The sequence below is a fragment of the Mobula hypostoma genome, chromosome 18 (assembly GCF_963921235.1).
Source record: "Mobula hypostoma chromosome 18, sMobHyp1.1, whole genome shotgun sequence".
In the NCBI taxonomy this organism is placed as follows: Eukaryota; Metazoa; Chordata; class Chondrichthyes; order Myliobatiformes; family Myliobatidae; genus Mobula; species Mobula hypostoma.
Window position 1 is genome coordinate 11,562,176 of NC_086114.1, and position 17,266 is coordinate 11,579,441.

Genomic DNA, 17,266 nt, shown 5'->3' on the forward strand with positions numbered 1-17,266 from the left:
TAATGAGCTGTGGAATGGAGTTTAATTTGGTTAGGGGCAATGTGTTGCATTTTGGGAAAATGGAAGGACTTTCACAGTAAACAGTAGAGCCATGGGAGCATTGTAGAACTAAGGAACATAGGGCATGGTTTCCAGCAAGAAGTGTCACGAGTAGACGGGGTGGTGAGTCAGAACATTAAGTACAGAAGTTGGGATACTATGTTGCAGTTATACGTGTCACTGGTGACTTTGCATTTGGAATACTGTGTTCAGTTTTGGTAACTCTGTTGTGAAAAAGAAAAAGGTCTCATGAAGCTGGAAAGAATGGATGTAGACCATCTGGAGGGCAAATGGGATTAGTTTAAAATGACATCGTGGTTGTCACAGATATCAAAGATCAAAGAGCTTGTTCCTGTTCTGTTGGATATACTACCTAGATCTCTCTGTACTTGCACCAATTATAGACTTACGTGTTTTAATTTATATTATTAGTTTCCATTGATCCTGTCTGACCTGCTGTTCCTCCAATATCTTGTGTGTGGTGTTTTAATTTATATTCTTCCTACCAAATACAACACGTCTCATTTTTCTGCATTAATCTGCATCCACCTATCCATCGACATCTGTTTAATCTATTACCTTTAAGTTTTACATCATTTGGAAATGTTGCCTCGCTCTTTATATTACTTAACACAATATGAAAAAAAAAATCATTTTTGGGCCATCACTACACAAGTACACAAAGTTTATGAAGTACAGTAATTCAAAACACAAACACGATCTCCTTTCCGCCATTCTCACTGCAGTATACCGTGCATCTTGGGAATGTAGTCTTTGAAAAACTTTCTCACCGTTCTTAAACTGGGCCAAAGATGACTATTTAACTACATCACCCGATAGCCTTCGCGGTAATCGCGGTGAGTTGGTTAAAAGACATTATTGATGTTCTACCGCTAACATCAAAGAATCCATCAGCTATTTCAAGTGCAAGTTTAATATTTAGAAGTATCACACACATGAAATTTTAAAATGATCAAAATTTCAGTAAAATCTAATTTAACGCTGAATGAAATTTAGTTTTGAAATTTCAGCCGGCTTGCGGTTGACAGTTGAAAGTAGTTCCGACTTCTGGCCTCTCGTACGAAGTGACTTTGCAGTTGCAGTCCTGGTGAAACGGCACTGAAGGGTTTCACGCCATTTTGTTCATTTGTGGAACCCCCCCTCTAAGGAGAAGAGTGCAGCCAATAGTTGGAGGGCGGGCGGCCGGCCCTCTCGCAGGTCAGTGTGAGCAGGGGAGTGGGTGCTTCCGCAGTAATGTCCTTAGCCGTTTCTAAACTTTGTTTATAAAAATAAACCTGACATTCTGTCATCAGAGAGGGGTTGGGAAGGGAATCCCATTAATTGTCAAATTCAATTTCTTCCAAATATATGATTTTAGCTTCAAAGTTAATTTATTTTCCTTTTGACTCTGATTTTATATTTCTGCGTTTTATTACGCACTGTTCTGAAACCTTGTCTTTTTATACTTATGGTTCTGGCAGTCACTACAAGGCCAGCATTTATTGCCCATCCTTCAAGATGGAGGTGGTTTTGAGTTTTTTTTCCCGAACAGCTGTGGTCAATATGTTGAAGGTGCTTTCATGGCATTGTGGGGCTAGGAGTTTCAGGTTTAGACCAGAATTAATTAAAGAATAGCAAAATATATTTCTAAATCAGGATGCTGTGTTACTTTGTCGGAGATCTGGTATTCTTGATCACTGACGTCTTGCAGCCTTTTTGATGGAGGAGGACATTGACCTTTTCTATAGAAGTTGTTGAGTACACACCTGGTGATTATAGACCACTTGGCAACTTGATCAGATCAGATGAGAGCTGATGTAGCAACACCAACCTTAGTAATGCTTGCTTGCATTGGACAGTGAGAATAACTCAATGCAGTAGTGGCAAATCTTTCCAGTGTGGGTTTCGGTCCATTTGGCAAAACAATCTTGCTCTTGCTTTCTGGCTTGCCTGTGCACTTCAGATTAATGAAAGTGCAGTTTTAACAGAATTTGGCTCTCATTTTGATGTTACTGATGTCTTGTTACTAGCACCCTCTGCCCTCTGTGATCTGCTCGTGTGCCATGTTAGAAGTTGGCTCACTTAAGTGGGAATTTACCTGGATTTGCACATAATGTATGCAACTGACTGGACAATATGGTGGCAGTGGCCAAAGCAGTATTGACTAGTATGCTCTTCAGATGTGGTTAACTGCATCTAAGATGTAAAAATAAAAAAAAATCCTGTAATTAACTGTGAGATCGCGATGATTATGCTGACATAGTCCTTTAAGCATTTTGTGTTTTTTAGTGGAAAAGAAGAACCAATACAAAACAATCTGGAATTTTTTTAAATAATTGTGAGTCTTTGGTTATTGAATAGCAGTGAATGTTTGAAGTAAAATGTGAAATTTTACTTTCAGTATATGCAAGATGTTTCCTCAAATTGATGCATGAAAACTCAAGGGCATTGTTAGGTTTGTATAGTTAGTTCATTTATAACTTCACATCCATTGTGGAGACAATAGGTGCAGGAGCAGGCCATTCAGCCCTTTGAGCTAGCACCACCATTCACTGTGATCATGGCTGATCATCCACAATCAGTACCCTTTTCCTGCCTTCTCCCCATATCCCTTCACTCCACTATCTTTAAGAGCTCTATCTAACTCTTTTTTGAAAGAATTCAGAGAACTGGCCTCCACTGCCTTCTGAGGCAGAGCATTCCACAGAACCACAACCCTCCGTGTGAAAAAGTTTTTCCTCAACTCCGTTCTAAATTGTCTACCCCTTATTCTTAAACTGTGGCCTCTGGTTCTGGACTCCCCCAACGTTTGGAGCATGTTTCCTGCCACTAGCGTGTCCAATCCCTTAATAATCTTATATGTTTCAATCAGATCCCCTCTCATCCTTCTAAATTCCAGTGTATACAACCCCAGTCGCTCCAATCTTTCAACATATGACAGTCCCGCCATCCTGGGAACTAACCTCGTGAACCTACACTGCACTCTCTCAATATCAAGAATGTCCTTCCTCAAATTTGGAGACCAAAACTGGACACAATACTTCAGGTGTGGTCGCACCAGGGCCCTGTACAACTGCAGAAGGACCTCTTTGCTCCTATACTCAACTCCCCTTGTTATGAAGGCTAACATGCCATTAGCTTTCTTTACTGCCTGCTGTACCTGCATGCTTACTTTCAGTGACTGATGAACAAGGACACCTAGATCTCATTGTACTTCCTCTTTTCCTAACTTGACACCATTCAGATAGTAATCTGTCTTCCTGTTCTTGCCACCAAAGTGGATAACCTCACATTTATCTGCATCTGCCATGCATCTGCCCACTCACCCAACCTGTCCAAATCACCCTGCATTCTCATAACATCCTCCTTACATTTCACACTGCCACCCAGCTTTGTGTCATCTGCAAATTTGCTAATGTTACTTTTAATCCCTTCATCTAAATCATTAATGTATATTGTAAATAGCTGCGGTCCCAGCACCAAGCCTTGCGGTACCCCACTAGTCACTGCCTGCCATTCTGAAAAGGACCCGTTAATCCCTACTCTTTGTTTCCTGTCTGCCAACCAATTTTCGATCCATGTCAGTACCCTACCCCCAATACCATTTGCTCTAATTTGCCCACTAGCCTCCTATGTGGGACCTTATCAAAGGCCTTCTGAAAGCCTAGGTACAGGACATCCACTGGTTTTCCCATGTCCATTTTCATAGTTACATTCTTAAAAAATTCCGGAAGATTAGTCAAGCATGATTTCCCCTTCCTAAATCCATGCTGACTCGGACCTATCCTGCCACTGCTATCCAAATATGCCGCTATTACATCTTTTATAATTGATTCCAGCATCTTCCCCACCACTGATGTCAGACTAACTGGTCTATAATTGCCTGTTTTCTCTCTCCCTCCTTTTTTAAAAAGTGGGATAACATTAGCTACCCTCCAATCCGCAGGAACTGATCCTGAATCTATAGAACATTGGGAAATGATTACCAATGCGTCCACGATTTCTAGAGCCACCTCCTTAAGTACCCTGGGATGCAGACCATCAGGCCCTGGAGAGTTATCAACCTTCAGTCCCATCAGTTTACCCAACACCATTTTGTGCCTGATGCAAATTTCCTTCAGTTCCCCTGTTACCCAAGGTCCTCTGGCCACTATTACACCTGGGAGATTGTTTGTGTCTTCCCTAGTGAAGACAGATCCAAAGTACCTGTTCAGCTTGTCTGCCATGTCCTTGTTCCCCATAATAATTTCACCCATTTCTGTCTTCAAGGGCCTAACTTTAGTCTTAACTAATTTTTTCCTCTTCACATACCTAAAGAAGCTTTTACTATCCTCCTTTATATTCTTAGCTAGTTTACCTTCGTACCTCATCTTTTCCCCCCGTATTGCCTTTTTAGTTATCTTCTGTTGCTCCTTAAAAGTCTCCCAGTCCTCTGGCTTCCCACTCATCCTTGCTATTTTATACTTCTCTCTTATTTTTATACTGTCCTTGACTTCCTTTGTCATCCACGGTCGCCCCCTTACTCCCCTTAGAACCTTTTTTCCTCTTTGGAATGAACTGATCCCTGCACCTTCTATATTATTCCTAGAAATACTTGCCATTGTTGTTCCACTGTCATCCCTGCTAGGGTATCTCTCCAGTCAACTTTGGCCAGCTCCTCCCTCATGGGTCCATAGTCCCCTTTGTTCAACTGTAATACTGACACTTCTGATCTTCCCTTCTCCCTCTCAAATTGTAGATTAAAACTTACGATATTATGGTCACTACCTCCTAATGGCTCCTTTACCTCGAGTTTCCTTATCAAATCTGGCTCATTGCACAACACTAAATTCAGAATTGCCTTCTCCCTGGTAGGTTCTAATACAAGCTGCTCTAAGAATCCATCTCTGAGGTATTCCACAAACTCCCTTTCTTGGGGTCCAGCACCAACCTGATTTTCCCAGTCTACTTGCATGTTGAAATCCCCCATAACAACTGTAGAATTACCTTTGCGACGTGCCAATTTTAACTCTTGATTTAACTTGCACCCTATATCCAGGCTACTGTTTGGGGGCCTGTAGATAACTTCCATCAGGGTCTTTTTGCCCTTACAGTTTCTCAGTTCTATCCATACTGACTCTACATCTCCTGATTCTATGTCCCCCCTCGCAAGTGATTGAATTTCATTCCTCACCAACAGAGCCACCCCACCCTCACTGCCAACCTGTCTGTCCTTTCAATAGGATGTATACCCTGAATATTCATTTCCCAGCCCTGGTCCTCTTGCCGCCATGTCTCTGTTATTCCCACAACATCATACTTGCCAATTTCCAACTGAGCCTCAAGCTCATCCACTTTATTTCTTGTACTCCGTGCATTCATATATAATACTTTTAATCCTTTTAAAGTAATACTTTTACTCCCCTCACCTTTCACATCGATTCCTATTGCACTTGGCCATACTCTCCGATCCCTTCCTGATCTTTCTGCCCCTCTAATTCTTATTCTCTCATTCCCTTTAACTCCATTCTTATATTTCCAGTTCATCCATACATACATTGGATACATACATGGAATTATGATGTAGTGGCCATTACAGAGACTTGGCTGGCACCAGGGCAGGAATGGATTCTCAATATTCCTGGATTTCAGTGCTTTAAAAGTGATAGAGAGGGCGGAAAAAGGGGAGGAAGGGTGGCATTACTGGTCAGGGATACTATTACAGCTACAGAAAGGGTGGGTAATGTAGCAGGATCCTCTTTTGAGTCAATATGGGTGGAAGTCAGGAACAGGAAGGGAGCAGTTACTCTACTGCGGGTATTCTATAGGCCCCCTGGTAGCAGCAGAGATACAGAGGAGCAGATTGGGAGGCAGATTTTGGAAGGGTGCAAAAATAACAGGGTTGTTATCATGGGTGACTTTAACTTCCCGAATATTGGTTGGCACCTGATTAGTTCCAAGGGTTTAGATGGGGCAGAGTTTGTTAAGTGTGTCCAGGATGGATTCCTGTCACAGTATGTGGACAAGCCGACCAGGGGGAATGCCATACTAGATCCAGTACTAGGTAATGAACCGGGTCAGGTCACAGATCTCTCAGTGGGTGAGCATCTGGGGGACAGTGACCACCGCTCCCTGGCCGCTAGCATTATCATGGAAAAGGATAGAATCAGAGAGGACAGGAAAGTTTTTAATTGGGGAAAGGCAAATTATGAGGCTATAAAGCTAGAACTTGCAGGTGTGAATTGGGATAATGTTTTTGCAGGAAAATGTACTATGGACATGTGGTCGATGTTTAGAGATCTCTTGCGGGATGTAAGGGATAAATTTGTCCTGGTGAGGAAGATAAAGAATGGTAGGGTGAAGGAACCATGGGTGACAAGTGAGGTGGAAAATCTAGTCAGGTGGAAGAAGGCAGCATATGTGTGGTTTAGGAAGCAAGGATCAGATGGGTCTATTGAGGAATATAGGGAAGCAAGAAAGGACCTTAAGAAGGGGCTGAGAAGAGCAAGAAGGGAGCATGAGAAGGCCTTGGCGAGTAGGGTAAAGGAAAACCCCAAGGCATTCTTCAATTATGTGAAGAAAAAAAGGATGACAGGAATGAAGGTAGGACCGATTGGAGATAAAGGTGGGAAGATGTGCCTGGAGGCTGTGGAAGTGAGCGAGGTCCTCAGTGAATACTTCTCTTTGGTATTCACCAATGAGAGGGAACTTGATGATGGTGAGGACAATATGAGTGAGGTTGATGTTTTGGAGCATGTTGATATTAAGGGAGAGGAGGTGTTGGAGTTGTTAAAATACATTAAGACAGATAAGTCCCCGGGACCTGACGGAATATTCCCCAGGCTGCTCCATGAGGCGAGAGAAGAGATTGCTGAGCCTCTGGCTAGGATCTTTATGTCCTCGTTGTCCACGGGAATGCTACCAGAGGACTGGAGGGAGGCGAATGTTGTCCCCTTGTTCAAAAAAGGTAGTAGGGATAGTCTGGGTAATTATAGACCAGTGAACCTTACGTCTGCGGTGGGAAAGCTATTGGAAAAGATTTTTAGAGATAGGATCTATAGACATTTAGAGAATCATGATCTGATCAGGGACAGTCAGCATGGCTTTGTGAAGGGCAGATCGTATCTGACAAGCCTGATAGAGTTCTTTGAGGAGGTGACCGGGCATATAGATGAGGGTAGTGCAGTGGATGTGATCTATATGGATTTTAGTAAGGCATTTGACAAGGTTCCACACGGTAGGCTTATTCAGAAAGTTAGAAGGCATGGGATCCAGGGAAGTTTGGCCAGGTGGATTCAGAATTGGCTTGCCTGCAGAAGGCAGAGGGTGGTGGTGGAAGGAGTACATTCAGATTGGAGGATTGTGACTAGTGGTGTCCCACAAGGATCTGTTCTGGGACCTCTACTTTTTGTGATTTTTATTAATGACCTGGATGTGGGGGTAGAAGGGTGGGTTGGCAAGTTTGCAGACGACACAAAGGTTGGTGGTGTTGTAGATAGTGTAGAGGATTGTCAAAGATTGCAGAGAGACATCGATAGGATGCAGAAGTGGGCTGAGAAGTGGCAGATGGAGTTCAACCCGGAGAAGTGTGAGGTGGTACACTTTGGAAGGACAAACTCCAAGGCAGAGTACAAATTAAATGGCAGGATACTTGGTAGTATGGAGGAGCAGAGGGATCTCGGGGTACATGTCCACAGATCCCTGAAAGTTGCCTCACAGGTGGATAGGGTAGTTAAGAAAGCTTATGGGGTGTTAGCTTTCATAAGTCAAGGGATAGAGTTTAAGAGTCGCGATGTAATGATGCAGCTCTGTAAAACTCTGGTTAGGCCACACTTGGAGTACTGTGTCCAGTTCTGGTCACCTCACTATAGGAAGGATGTGGAAGCATTGGAAAGGGTACAGAGGAGATTTACCAGGATGCTGCCTGGTTTAGAAAGTATGCATTATGATCAGAGATTAAGGGAGCTAGGGCTTTACTCTTTGGAGAGAAGGAGGATGAGAGGAGACATGATAGAGGTGTACAAGATAATAAGAGGAATAGATAGAGTAGATAGCCAGCGCCTCTTCCCCAGGGCACCACTGCTCAATACAAGAGGACATGGCTTTAAGGTAAGGGGTGGGAAGTTCAAGGGGGATATTAGAGGAAGGTTTTTTACTCAGAGTGGTTGGTGCGTGGAATGCACTGCCTGAGTCAGTGGTGGAGGCAGATACACTGGTGAAGTTTAAGAGACTACTAGACAGGTATATGGAGGAATTTAAGGTGGGGGCTTATATGGGAGGCAGGGTTTGAGGGTCGGCACAACATTGTGGGCCAAAGGGCCTGTACTGTGCTGTACTATTCTATGTTCTATCCCCTCCCCCCCACTACGTAGTTTAAACACACCCGTGTAGCAGTGGCAAACCTGCCTGCCAGAACGCTGGTCTCCTGTCTGTTAAGGTGCAACCCGTCCCTTCTGTACAATTCATCCTTACCCCAAAACAAATCCCAGTGGTCCAAGAATCTAAATCCCTGCTCCTCAGCCACACATTCAGACCCTCTATCTCCCTGTTCCTGTCCTCTCCAGCACAAGGAACTTGAAGCAAACCCAAGATAACCACCCTGGAGGTCCTGCTTTTCAGCCTTCTTATGAGTTCTCTGAAGTCACGCTGCAAAATGTCTCTCATCTTCTTCCCGACGTCATTTGTGCCGACATGCACCACCACCTCCAGCTGTTCAGCTTCTCCCTTGAGGATGCCCTGCAATCGATCCGTGATGTCCTGGATCCTGGCACCAGGGAGGCAACACACCATCCTTAAATCCTGCCTGTTGCCGCAGAAACCCCTATCTGTACCTCTCACTATGGAGTCCCCTACTTTCACGGCTCTGCCTAACGTCTGTCTCCTTGACTTTGTTTCAGCGCCAATTTTTGACTCACAGACCCATCAGCCTCTCAGACTGGCACTGTCTTCTGTCCCGACAGCTTCCAAGAGGGTGAACCTGTTTTCAAGAGGCACATCCCCCAGGGTCTCCTGTACTCCAAGCATCCATCCCTTCCTCATCGTTGTCTCCCCTTCTCTCTTCCGGTATCTTCAGTGTAACGATCTCGCTGGAGGTCCTGTCCAGAAAAATCTCTGTTTCCCGGATGAACCTGAGGACATCCAGTTGCCTGTCCAGTGCCTCAACATGGTCCTTCAGGAGCTGAACCTGGACACAGTTTCCACATCTGTAGCAGCCAGAGGCACCATCAACGTCCCTGACCTCCCACATCATGCAAGCATCACACTGAATCAGTTGACCTGTCATTTCTTCAGCACTTCTCACCCTCTCCAACTGTGGTGTAGTCTCCTCCCTCAGCCTCCTCGCCGAAGACTCTCGAGACAAAGACTCCAACTTTTCTCACAAGGCATTTCTCTCGACAAGGCCGCTCCCTTAGAGCAAACCTTGATTATATTGGCTGATATTTTGACTAATTCGTTTCACAGATGAATACACTTGAAACATAGGGAGCTTAGACAAGGTGTATCTAGCTTTATTTTACAGACCACACATCTGCATTAGTAATCACATAAATGATGGTGCACATATTTACAGACACTGCACTTTTTCCTTCTATTGTAGAACAACTAATTATGGAGTAGTAGCTAGTCATCATCTGCTGGGGAAACACAAAATAATCTGCAGATGCTGGGGTCAAAGCAACACTCACAACACGCTGGAGGAACTCAGCAGGTCGGGCAGCATCCGTGGAAAAGATCGGTCGACATTTCGGGCCAGAACCCTTCATCAGAACTGTAGAGGGAAGGGGCAGAGGCCCTATAAAGAAGGTGGGGGGAGGGTGGGAAGGAGAAGGCTGGTAGGTTCCAGGTGAAAAACCAGTAAGGGGAAAAATAAAGGGGTGGGGGACGGGAGGCAGAGAGGTGACAGGCAGGAAAGGTGAAGAAAGAATGGGGGAAAACACAATGGGTAGTAGAAGGAGGCAGAACCATGAGGGAGGTGATAGGCAGCTGGGGGAGGGGGCAGAGTGACATAGGGATAGGGGGACCACTTCGTTGAGCACCTCCGCTCCGTCCGCCAAAACAGACAGGATCTCCCAGTAGCCACCCACTTCAACTCTAGTCTCCAGCCCCCTTGGTATGAACATAGAATTCTCCAACTTCCGGTAATTCCCTCTCCCTCCCTTCCCCTATCCCTATGTCACTCTGCCCCCTCCCCCAGCTGCCTATCACCTCCCTCATGGTTCCGCCTCCTTCTACTACCCATTGTGTTTTCCCCTATTCTTTCTTCACCTTTCCTGCCTGTCACCTCTCTGCCTCCCCTCTCCCACCCCTTTGTCTTTCCCCTTACTGGTTTTTCACCTGACACCTACCAGCCTTCTCCTTCCCACCCTCCCCCCACCTTCTTTATAGGGCCTCTGCCCCTTCCCTCTACAGTCCTGACAAAGGGTTCTGGCCCGAAACATCCACCGATCTTTTCCACGGATGTTGCCTAACCTGCTGAGTTCCTCCGGCGTGTTGTGAGTGTTGCATCATGTGCTTGGGTAATGCCTAAAGAGAAGATTGATGAATTCGTAAATATCATCTTGTTTTTCAAAACTCCTTTATGCAAAGCACATTTTTCCAATCCATCCTTGCCTCTCACAGTCAATTTCTCCTTAGCGGTATTCTTCTGTTCACCTAATCTGCCACTGTAATTGCTTGCTTGGTCTTTTCCCCATTGCAAAGGACAACATGTTCCATTTGTACTAATGTTTTCAGAGTCTTGCCAGAATATCTTTGAACTTTAATGTGCTACTTTATATGCTGGTGATTGGTATCCTTTCCTATGAAGGAGGAGTTAACAGCTATGTCAATATTAACTCAGTGCCTTGATTATTTGTCTTGAATTTTATTTTGATATAGTGCTTTCTTTTTGATCTGTAAAATGCCCAATGATCTATAAGGTCTGTAAACTGCGCTCTTTCTCAGTGTGTATTCAATCTGTTATCCATATTGATGTTATGTTGACCTCGCTTTACACATTTACCTCAACTGTGCATATAAAAAAAAAGTACTTCTAAAGTTAAATTCAGACTAATAATCAGGGAGCCCCCAAGAGGATCACAACCTTGTCATAGGGTTTGGAGGGTCATGTGCCTCAGTGACCTGGAGAGCGATGTTGGTTGGATTCAGTGCCTTGTGCTTTGGCTCTTGGTAGGGTCACCCATGTCAAACAGATCAAAAGGTAGAGGCCAGAATAAGAGTGGTCCAGCAGCCCTCCAGGTTTTGGTGTTCAGCTGAAGGCTAACAACCTTGACTGGCCAAAAACAATTGTTACAAAAACAGCAATGAGAATCCTTCTATACAGACAGATGGAGGACATTCATTGCTGCCCTGAACTCCAGCAGCGTAACGGGCAACAAGTAAGAAACAATTCAGAGAGGCCAGCATAACATCAACATTGAGTTATCATGGATACAGTAGCTGTTGATTTCTCAGAAATGGATTCTGTTGTATTTCTTTATTTTCCTGTGGGTGCTGCAAGAAAGTTAATCTCAAGGTTGTACAATAAAATAAATTGAAAAATAGATTTAATTTGAACAAATCACCAGAAGGTGCCATCATCAAGCAGTGTATTAAAGTTTAGAATGTATTCTGGCAAGACCCTAAAATCAAAAGAAGCATGGATATTTTTTCACTGTTAATAGTTTTATTTTTCGTATTTGGACCCTGCTTGACTGCCTCTACTTATTTTAGCTATGCTTTGCTTGGCCCTGAATACAGAGATGATGATGTGCTGTGTTCCCTCCAGTTAAAACATCTTGCTGCTTTGAACTGACAAACATGTTCAAAATGATTGCAAAGGCAGCAGACTTTCCCACCAGACCCTTTTCATGGCAGTAGTGCTCAAGTGGCTTGGACTCGATGAAAGAGCCACTGCCAGTACCCCCCTCTTGGTCTATATACAGTGAACATTCAGTGCCAAATGACATTCTTGCACTCTTTTAAGAGGCTGTTTTCATAGATGTACAGTGTACTCTCAGCTGTCTGGCATCCATGGGAATGGGGGTGAGGTGCTAATTGCATAGGAACTGCTCCAAAAAAAAATCATATGGTAGTATTCTATGCACAAATCTTTAAATAAATTGTCAAAATTCTGTCATTTCCTTACAATATTTTGTAATGCATCTCTATATTTTAAGGCTAAACATTATTATTGTAAAATGCTTCAAAAATAAATCAGATAATGAATTTCTGCACTCACCATTACGTAAAGCAGCAACATCCCCCTCGAAGGTTTGGCAGTCACCTACTGCTGTACGACCCTTGTGTATAAATGTCTTTCCACATTTTAATTTGCTTAAATCTTGAAATATTCACTGTTTGAACTTATTTTTGTTTCTTCATGTTCTTAGAAATTGCTTAATTTGGAGATTTTGCCAGTTGCATGAGAACTCTAGATGTATAAATACCAGATTAAAACAAAAGCCTATCTGTTTGAATGATAGATCTGGCGTGTGTTGTAACATGAACTGGATATGTCATCTGCTGCATACCATTCCCACACCAACCTGTCTATTTTTTTTCTCCACTGCCATGAGTGAAGCAATATGCAACGTAGAATAATGTATCTTTACCTTCTTTACATTCCCCTCCCCCACTTTCCGCAGGGATCTTTCCCTCCGCAATTCCCTTGTCCATTCGTCCTTCCCCACTAATCTCTGTCAGAGCACTTATCCCTGCAAGTGGCCTAAATGCTTCACCTCCTTCCTCACCTCCATTCAGGCCTCACACAGTCCTTCCAGGTGAGGTAACACTTCATCTGCGAATCTGTTGGGGGCATCTATTGTCTCCAGTGCTCCTGATACAGCCTTCTCTGCATTGGTGAGACCCGTCTTAAATTAGGAAATCACTTCGTCGAGCACCTCCACGCTATCTACCACAAGCATGACTTCCTGGTGTCCAATCACTTCAATTGTAATTCCCATTCCCATTTTAGCATGTTGGTCCATGGCCTCCTCTTGTGCCAAGATGAGGCCACTTTCAGGGTGGAGGAGCAACACCTTGTATTTCGTCTAGGTAGCCTCCAAACTGATGGCATGAATATCGATTTCTTCTTTTGTTTAAAAAAAATCTCTTTTCCCCTCCCCTTCCCCCCTTTTCTTCTAATCCCCACTTTGGCCTCTTACCTCCTCTCACTTCCCTGTGTCCCCTTCTCCTTCCTTTTCTCCTGTGGTCCACTCTCCTCTCCAGACCCTTATCTTTCCTACTCACTTAGCTTCACCTATGATCTTCAAGCTATCCTTCTTCACCACCCCCCCCCCCCGCAACACCTTTTTATTCTGGCATCTTCCCCCTTCCTTTCCAGTCCTGAAGAAGGGTCTCGGGCTGAAACATTAGTTGTTTATTTATTTCCATAGATGCTGCCTGATCTGAGTTCCTCCAGCATTTTGTGTGTGTTGCCTGGAATAACATCACCTCATTCCACTTGGGTCGGTTATGTCCCAATAGTATGGACATTTGAATTTTCCATTTTCAGGTAACCCACACACGAATGGGTGTACGGGACTGTTTTTTCACCTCCCCCCCCCCCCCAGCCCTTTTAGCCTCCTCCTCCAGGTCCATTTGTCCATTGCCCATACACTCATCCACCTAGTTGGCTTCTCCCTTGCCTTACCTTTCCTGTTATCTGCATCTTGGTTCCATCTGCCCATCATCCCTTCCTCATCTGGTTCCACTTATCTCCTGCCACCTTGTGTCTCTACTTTGTCCCATCTGCCCATTATTCTCCACCTCACCAGGTTTCTTCTATCACCCACCAGCTCCCTGTCACCTCTTTATATTGCCTATCTTCCCTCTGCCCTCTCAATGCTGACGCAGTGTGTTGACCTGAAAAATCACATCACATCAAGTCACGTTTATTGTCATTTAAATACATACATGTTTATAACATAAATAACCCTATAATGTGTTTAGAAACACGACAACATTTTTCTGAACCAGGGTGCAAAGCACAGTAGTACATATAACACTTGATAACTTGTGAAGGTGAGGATAAAATCTACAGATGAATAACAAAGTGCATTAATATTAAATATTGTAAGGTATGGAACAGATTAACCAGTGGCACTTCGTATACGATGCGGCAGGGAGTTCAGGAGTCTAATAACTTGGGAAGAAACTGTTTCTTGTCCTGACCATTCTGGTTTTTATGCATCATAGTCTCCTGCCTGGTGGAAGAAAGTCAAAGAGGATGCTTAATAATACTAAGGGCCCTGCATAAGCAGTGTCCCCGATGATTCTATCAGCTGTTCTCACAGTCCTTTGTAGGGACTTCTGGTCCGATGCTTGACTGCTGCCGTACCAGGTGGAGATGCAACTTGTCAGGATGCTCTCAATGGTGCTCCTTAAAACTCAGTTAAGAAGGGTGGAGGGGAGCCTCATTTGCCTCAATCTTCTAAGGAAATGGAGGCGCTGCTGTGCCTTCTTGTTCAGGAAGGTGATATCCAGGTCATCCATGATGTGAACTCACAGGAACGTGGTCAGGGGTGTATCTACGGAAAATAACGCCGATGGCAAGCACTGAAATTGCGTCCTTGTCCAAACATCTGACACCCATCTTTTAGATAACTTTACCATAATATCAGCTCAAAAATACAAGTTAAGCTCGTTAATCTTTTAATTAGCAAATTATGGCACTACATGAGAATCATAACTGCACCTTCCTTGCTTTCACTGATGCAAATTGGTCTATGATGTGATCAAAGTCAGTTTTTTCAGTCTCTTCTCTTTCTACACTCAGCAGAGCAAGATCACAGAGTCTGCCTTGACCCATGGAGGCTCTCCAATACGAAAGTATTAGTTTTAACTTGCTGAGTGATCTTTCACAGCTGGTGATGGAAACTGTGATGGTTAGCATTATCTGAATAGCAATGCGAAGATTGGGAAAGATGCTCTCATTTCCATACTGAACAATAAATTCAAGGAGCTTTTCAGGTCTTGATATTTTCATGTTGACCCACCTTGATAGCAACATTCTGCAATCCAAAATTTCTTCATGTAGCTGCTGTCAGTCAAGATCAGAGCTGTACAATTCGCCCAAATTTTCGCACTTCTTCTTTAGGTCGTTACTGTCGGCGCCGTAACGGAGTCCCTCGTCATCGAGAAGGACCCCAAACTTGGCATCAGTGTCGTGCAAATGAGTGAACCTTTCGTCCATTTCTCTGTGAAGATGGTCGAGTGTTCCCTTCATGACTCTTTCCATTTCCTCCTTAGCTGTTAACCCATCGTCTCTCGAGTTCTCATCAGCCTCACGTTTCTTTTGTCTCTGACGTCTTTCAGCTTCAATATTCCATTCTTGACAGAGACTGGCTCCTTCTTCCAGTGACTCACTGACCAACACTTTTCTTTCATCATAAAAATGATCTCGGAGGGCTTTCAAATCCAGGGCAGTATCGTGGAAGTTCATGCTAGGATCCTGTAGCCTCTTTTGAATATGGTCAGTGCAAATGAGTACTTTGTTCCAAAATCTTAGCAAAATCAGAAATTTGTAACTCAGCATGCAGTTGTACAGCTGCCTTGTGTCACTTCTTGTTTCACTGGTCTTGTTTTCGTTGTCTATCATGTCCTAGAGAACTTGAAGTATCTCTTCAAGCTTCTGTCCTTGCACTCCACTTGGTTTTGGACTCCGACTTAACAACCACAGGCACGGCGTTTTTGAGTTTTTCCTAGTGCTGTGTTGAACGAGAGAAAAACGCATAGAGAACTTTGATGGTTCCAAAAAACATGACCATCATTGTATCCTGCTTGGCTGTATGTACACCCACCAAGTTGAGTGAGTGATTGTCGCAATTCACAAACACTGCCAGGTTGTTTTTCTCACTTATTCTTTGATGAACACCACTTCTGTGTCTAGCCATCACAGCAGTGTTGTCATAGCACTGTGACCGACAATCTTATAGCTCCATTTCGTCCTTCTCCAGCTGTTTCAAGATGTCTTCAACCAAGCTCTCAGCATCCTTCTGGCTTATCTAGATAAAACCAAGGAAGGACTCTGTAACACGGACTGTTTTCCTCTCAAAATCAACTTCCACATACCTCACTACTATTGACATCTGCTCACAGTGTGCCTGATCAGGGGTCAAGTCGAACATGAGGCCATAGTACTTGGCTTTATGAATGTTTCTCAGTAAACTCTGGCGAACAGTGGATGCCATCATGTGGAGGAGTTCATTCTGGACACCCGTTGAAAGATAAGATGTGGATCCAGGATGACTTTCCAAATGAGTGAGGTGTTCTTTTGTAGCCAGTAGTTTCAGTAAGCCAAGGAAATTAACCACATTGGAGTCATCGTCCAGCTGAAGTGACTCCCTGTGTCCTCGCAAAGCCAGGTTCTGAGTTGCAAGGAATTTTATGCAGTGAAGGATTTTCGTCAAGATATCACGCCACTTCTGCTTTTCCTTCACGATCTGTTACTGAAATACCGCTCCAATAACTCCTCTGTTTCTAGCTAAATTTCTTTTCATTTCTTTCCACTGTGTGAAGCATTCCCGATGATTCTTGGCATTTCATGAACACTAATCCTTTCAGGTGCTTTCCACTGGTTGAATCCACTTTCCTACTCCAATGAGGATTGATGGTCTGACCAGGAATAAAGAAGACAACAGATACAAAATGCAGAACTTTTAGAAGGGGAATAGACCGGCCATGAGCAAGTCATTTCCTCACCACGACTATTTCCCAATTTCCTCTTGAACCAAGTTTTGTTCATTGAGCGGTTATTTGTTGGTAGGAAAGGCCCCTCACTGTTCTGGAAATACTTCGAACCCAGCTTTATTATTTCTGTTCTCAACGCATCGGGCAGAATTGCTTTTCCAGTATCCTTGTCGAACTTCAGAAGTCCAATGTCATGCTGTTCAGTCACTTTTGGTATGACAGTTCGAGGCTTTTTGACACCATCCAGTTCACTAGGTTCAGTGTCATCAGGTTCAAGCTCGTCAGGTAAAACCTTGTCAATAAACTCAACATCACCACCACCACCATCGTCTTCCCCTCCTCTCACGCCTACGTTCTCTGTGGCAGCCTCACTCTTAATCTTGTCATAGTCGGATTTATCTGACTTGACTTCCTCCTTGGCTTGTGATGCATTTATACTTGATCCACCTTCTGATTCTAACAAACTTGTAGCAGGTGCAGGCGACTCCATGGAACGTGTCGAACTACTTGTTCCGGGCTTTTCAAAGAAGGGCATGAAGAACTTGCTCAACTTCTTGGCTTCCTCTGCCTCTAACTT

The 17,266-nt window shown here is 43.9% G+C and overlaps 1 protein-coding gene across 4 annotated transcripts in view; it reads left to right on the forward strand.

The window, feature by feature from the left end:
• Positions 1-1,136: 1,136 nt before the first annotated feature.
• hmg20a (high mobility group 20A) overlaps positions 1,137-17,266 on the forward strand; it is a 92,234-nt gene continuing 76,104 nt past the window's right edge. For 3 of the 4 annotated variants that reach the window (XR_010020856.1, XM_063070445.1, XM_063070447.1), the window contains exon 1: positions 1,137-1,257. The gene's annotated coding sequence lies outside the window, so the exon portion shown is untranslated. The remainder of the gene's footprint in view (positions 1,258-17,266) is intronic. The other variant, XM_063070446.1, reaches the window with a different exon arrangement.